The sequence below is a fragment of the Trichechus manatus genome, unplaced genomic scaffold, assembly GCF_000243295.1.
Source record: "Trichechus manatus latirostris isolate Lorelei unplaced genomic scaffold, TriManLat1.0 scaffold00233, whole genome shotgun sequence".
Classification (NCBI taxonomy): domain Eukaryota; kingdom Metazoa; phylum Chordata; class Mammalia; order Sirenia; family Trichechidae; genus Trichechus; species Trichechus manatus.
The window spans coordinates 2,294,944-2,301,107 of record NW_004444169.1 but is presented as its reverse complement, the minus strand read 5'-3'; positions in this window follow the sequence as shown (position 1 = coordinate 2,301,107).

The window sequence follows — 6,164 nt, the reverse complement described above, 5'->3', positions numbered from 1 at the left end:
AAAAAAAAAAAGAGGTTGAGAAGTTAGAGGGTTGATATGTTGTGGGGTTGTTAACCAATGTCATAAAACAACATGTGTACTTCTGTTTCATGAGAAATTATTTGTTCTGTAAGCCTTCACCTGAAGTAGAATAAAAAAAAAAAACATAGAATTACCATATGACCCAGTAATTCCAATCTTAAACTTCAAAGCACAGACTCAAACAGATACTTGTACACTATTGTTCATTGCAGCACTATTCACAATAGCCAGAAGTGAAAACAACTCAAGTGCTAATCAACCGATGAATGGATAAACAAAATGTGGTATACAGATACTATGGAATGTTATTCAGTCATAAAGAGAAATGAAGTTCTGATAAATGTTAAGGCATGAATGAACCTTGAAAACACTTATGTAGACTGAAATAAATCAAACACAACTGGATAAATATTATATGAAGTCACTTATATGAAGTATCTAGAAGAGGCAAGTGTACAGTGACAATAGTTTATTAGTGCTTAACCGGGACTGGTGAGGGAGGTGAGGAGTTATTGCTTCAGGGGTACTGAGTTTCTGTTAGGGGTGATTAAAAAAAACTTTGGAAACTGATAGTGGTGATGGTTGCACATCATAGTAAATGTAATTTATGTCACTGGACTGTACATGTAAAAAGGGTTGAAATGGCAACCTTTACATATATTTTCACTATATATTGTTACTACAATTAAGTAAATAAATACCATGGCATCACAGGGAGAAAATTCTTATATTAAAAATAAAGAAAGATTTCAAATCAATAATCTAAGTTTTACCTTAAGAAACTGAAAAAAAGAGAAAAATAAATCCAAATCAAAGAGGAAGAACTCAATAAGGATAAAAGCAAAAATCAATAAAATTTAAAATTGAGAAACAATATAAAACTCAATGAAAGTAAAAGCTGGTTATTTGAGAAGATCACTAGCATTGATAAATCTCCAACAAGACTAACAAGAGAAAAAAAAGAAGGTCCAAATTATAAAAATCAGGAGGGAAAGAGCATATCACTGCAAAGCCTGGAGACACTATAAGGAAAAATAGAGGATACTACAAATAACTCTATGCAGATAAATTTAACAAATTAGATGAAAAGGACCAATTTCTCAAACACCATAAATCACCAAAACTTAATTTCAATTTACACAAGTTGGATAGTTCTATAACTTCTGAAAAACAAAATCAGTAGATTTTTATACATCAGCAATGAGCAATCTCAAAAGGAATTTAAGGAAACAATTCCATTTACAATAACATCTAAAAGAATAAAATACCTAGGAATTAATTTTACCAGAGAGGTGAAAGACTTGTACACTGAAAACTGTAAAAACATTACTAAAAGAAATCAAAGATGGCCTAGATAAGTGGAAGGACATTCCATGCTCATGGATTCGAAGACTTAATATTGTCAAGATGTCAATCCTACCTAAAGCAGTCTATAAATATAATGCAATAGCCATCAAAATTCCAACATCCTTCTTTAAAGAAATGGAAAAATCAATCCTCAAATTTATATGGAACTGCAAAGGTCTCCAAACAGCCAAGATAATCTTTAAAAAGAATAAAGTAGGAGGACTCACACTTCCCAATATCAAAACATAAAGCCACATAAGCATGCACATCTATGGTCAGTTAATCTTCAACAAGAGCACTAAGTCCATCCAATGAGGAAAGAATAGTCTCTTCACTAAATTGTGCTGGGACAGCTGGATTTCCACATGAAAAAGAATGAAGTTAGACCCATACCTCACAACATACACAAACACTAACTCAAAATGGATGAAAGACCTAAATGTATGACCTAAAACTAGAAAATTATTAGAAGAAAACATAGAGATAATATTTCGGGACCTAGTCTTCAGAAACAGATTTTTAGATTTGACACCAAAAGCACAAGAAACACAAGACAAAATAGATAAACGGGATTTCATCAACATTTAAAACTTCTGTACATCAAAGGACTTTATCAACAAAGTAAAAAGACAAGCTACAGACTGGGAGAAAAAATTTTGGAAACCATATATAGGATAAGGGTTTAATATCCAGAATATATATTTTTTAAACTCCTACACCTTAACAAGAAAAAGAAAAACCACCCAATCAAAAAATGGGCAAAGAGTCTGAGTAGACATTTCACAAAAGAGAATATATAAATGGCCAATAAGCACATGAAAAGATGCTCAAAATCATTAACCATTAGCGAGATGCAAATCAAAACCACAATGAGATATGACTTCACCACCACTAGGATGGCTAAGATTTAAAAAAAAAAAAACAGAAAATAACAAATGTTGGTGAGGATGTGAAGAAATCAGAACCTGCATCCATTGCTGATGGCAATGCAGAACGGTACAGCCACTGTGGAAAACAGTTTGGTGGTTCCTCAAAAAGTTAAACATAGAGCTACCAGTCTGAGATATATACTCAAAAGACTTGAAAGCAGTGATGCAAGCAGACACATGTACACCAGTGTTCACTGAAGCACTGTTCACAATAGTGAAAAGGTGGAAGCAAACCCAAATGTCCATCCACAGATGAATGGATAAAGAAAGTGCGGTATATACATACAATGGAATATTAATCTGCCATAAAGAGGAAGGAAGTCCTGATACATGCCACAACATGAATGAACCCTGAAAATATTATGCTGAGTGAAATAAGTCAGTCACTAAAGAACAAATATTTGTATGATCTCACTAATATGAAATACCTAAAATATGCAAATATAGAGAGATCAGAGTTTATTAGTGGTTATGAAGAGAAGAATCTTGAACAAAAGGGAGAAAATGCAGAACAGAATTTCAAATTGTTATGGAATCCAGACTTTCTGGAGCTATGGAGGCTGGATGAACCACTGAAAATGTTGCCCTGAGATAATTTTTAAACTATAAAACTTAAAACTAAACAATAGGGATGGGGACAAGATGGCGGAGTAGTCAGACGGCTTCCTATATCCTTTTTATAACAAAGACCTGAAAAAACAAGTGATTTGATTATATATGAATACCTGGAGCCCTGAACAAGGCAAAGTTGAGGAACTGGACTGAGTGGTGGTGGGAGAGGAAGACGGTTCTAAAGAAGTGAGAAGTGCCAGACCAGACTTCAGCCCCGACTGGCTCCAAGGTACACAGTGAAGCAGGCAAACAGCTCCACGCACGCACCCAGGAAGCTGTTTCCACATCGAGAGAGATGCAGCAGCAGAGATTCTGCTAGGACACTCTGAACCAGTGAAAAACAGCTCCCAAGTGGCTAAAGATAAGTACACGAGTGCAGCCTTTCACGGGGATTTTTTTTTTTTAAAAAGCCCATTTGGGAAAATCCTATCTCCCTTTTACCTCCTCCCTTCCTGCTCTGGACCAGTCTGGCCTTCTGAAGCCTCTGAGTCCCCTGGGCTGGAAGTAGATCTCAAAAGACACCCTGACCCATTCTCCGGGCCTTGGAGAGGGAACATATAAGCTACTGGCTCCCCTAAGCAAGGAACTGAGAATCAACACAGCTCTTTTGCTAGACACAGGCATAAGGGGTCTGCAGACTTTGAGTGCCTTCCACTCCTGTACAGACTTGTGTGGACCCATCTCAACAGCATAAGCCCTCACTACCACAGTAAAACAGGGTAAACACCTGAAGTCTAACTTCAACTGTTTCAGCTGTGAAGTGGCAGATTTGTGACCCTCAGCACAGCCTTGCTCTTTGAACAGGCACCTTTACCAATCTGCACCAGGGGCTTGAGGACTGGTGGCTCCACCTACGCCACCTAGTCACCTGCTACAGGGGTCCAAGAATAAGTGATGCCCTCGAGTCTTTACAGCCAACAGAGTGGGGTGATCATAGTCCGGCTGCAAAACTCACCTACCTACTCGCCCTGGGGAATAGGGACAAGCTTTCCTTTCAGACTCTCAGGGGCAGCAATCAGACCCCTGCCTGATTCAGCATGTGACCCCCTACTGCAGCCAGATACCTGTGCCTACAACAAACACCCATGCCTCTGTAAGACTGAAGGTGAGAGCCTGCACCACACACTTGGTGTCTGACTGCCTGGACACCTAAGCTGAACCAATATAGGAAAATTTAACGGACTCCTGTGAGCACATACTTAGTTACAGAACTAACTACCTGGTGACAGGACATTAGAGCTTTAAAGGTGCCAATAATCATACTAGCACACACGAGCAGCCTATTTGGGCATATCAAAACAAAACAAAAAGCCAGGACTCACTGAACATATATAAAATAAAGTTATAATAACTTATTGATGGCTTGAAGACAACAGTAAATATCAAATCACATAAAGAGGCAGTCCATGATGGTTTCAGCAAGCTCCCAAAATAAAGAATCAATAAATTCTCTGGAGGAAGAGAATTTCTTGGAATTAACAGAGGCAGAATACAAAAGATTAATATACAGAATCTTCTAGAAATTAGAAAGGAAATTCTACAAAATGCAGAAACTGCCAAAGAATACACAAAGTAGTAGCAGAACTTAAAAAAGTTATTCAAGAACACAATGACAAATTTAATAGGCTGTGAGAATCCATAGAGAGACAACAATCAGAAATCTAGAAGATTAACAATAAAATTTCAGAAATAGACAACTCAATAGAAAGTCATAGAAGCAGAATTGAAGCAGTAGAAGTTGGAATTAGTGACATTGAAAATAAAGCACTTGACACCAACTTATTTGAGGAAAAATCATATAAAAGAATTAAAAAGAATGAAGAAACTCTAAGAGTTATGTGGGACTCTATGAAGAGAGATAACCTACGAGTGATTGGAGTACAAGAACAGGGGAGGATAACAGAAAATACGGATAAAATTGTTGAAGATTTGTTGACAGAAAACTTCCCTGATATCATGAAAGATGAGAAGATACCTATCCAAGATGCTCATCGAACCCCATATAAGGTAGACCCCAAAAGAAAGTCACCAAGACATATTATAATCAAACTTACCAAAACCAAACATAAAGAGAGAATTCTAAGAGAGGCTAGGGATAAAAGAAAAGTCATCTACAAAGGAGAGTCAATTAGAATAAGCTCGGACTACTCAGCAGAAACATGCAGGCAATAAGGCAATGGGATGACGTATATAAAGCCTTCAAGGAAAACAACTGCCAGCCAAGAATTATATATCCAGCAAAACTGTCTCTCAAATATGATGGCAAAATTAGGGAATTTCCAGATAAACAAAAGGTTAGGGAATTTGCAAAAACCAAACCAAAATTACAAGAAATACTAAATGGAGCCTACGGTTAGATAATCAATAACATCAGTTAACAACTCAAGACTAGAACACAGGACAGAGCAAACAGATATTGACTCAGATAGGCAAGTCGAAAATACATCAAAGCTAAAACGTTGAAAATAGGGAAACAGAGATATCAATTTGTAAAAAAAGGACAATATTAAAACAAAAAAGAGGAACTAAAAAATGCAGACACAGATTTTTCATATGGAGGGGAAGTCAAAGTGATATAAAGAAATAAAAGACTGGTATAAACTTAGAAAAATAGAGATAAATATTAAGGTAACTACAAAGGAATCTAACGATCCTACAAATCAAAATAAAAAAGTAGAAAAATATACTCAGGAAACACAAAATCTACAACAATGAAAAAGATGAAAAAAATACATAAAGAAAAACGACTCAGCACAGAAAATTAAGTGGAACAAAGAAACTGTGAACAACACACAAAAAGAGACATCAGGATGACAGAACTAAACTCAAACCTATCAATAATTACGCTGAATGTAAACGAAGTTAATGCACCAATAAAGAGACAGAGAGTGACAGACTCAATAAAAAAGCATGATCCATCGATATGCTGCCTACAAGAGACACATCTTAGACTTCAAGACACAAATAAACTAAAACTCAAAGGATGGAAAAAATATATGAAGCAAACAACACTCAAAAAAGAGCAGGAGTGGCAATATTAATCTCTGACAAAATAGACTTTAAAGTAAAATTAAGCACAAAGAATAAGGAAGGGCACTATATAATGATTAAAGGGTCAATACACCAGGTGGACATAACTATAATAAATACACACCCAATGACAGTCTTCCAAAACACATAAAAGAAACTCTAACAGCACTGAAAAGAGAGATAGACAGCTCCACAGTAGTAGTAGGAGACTTCAACACACCACTT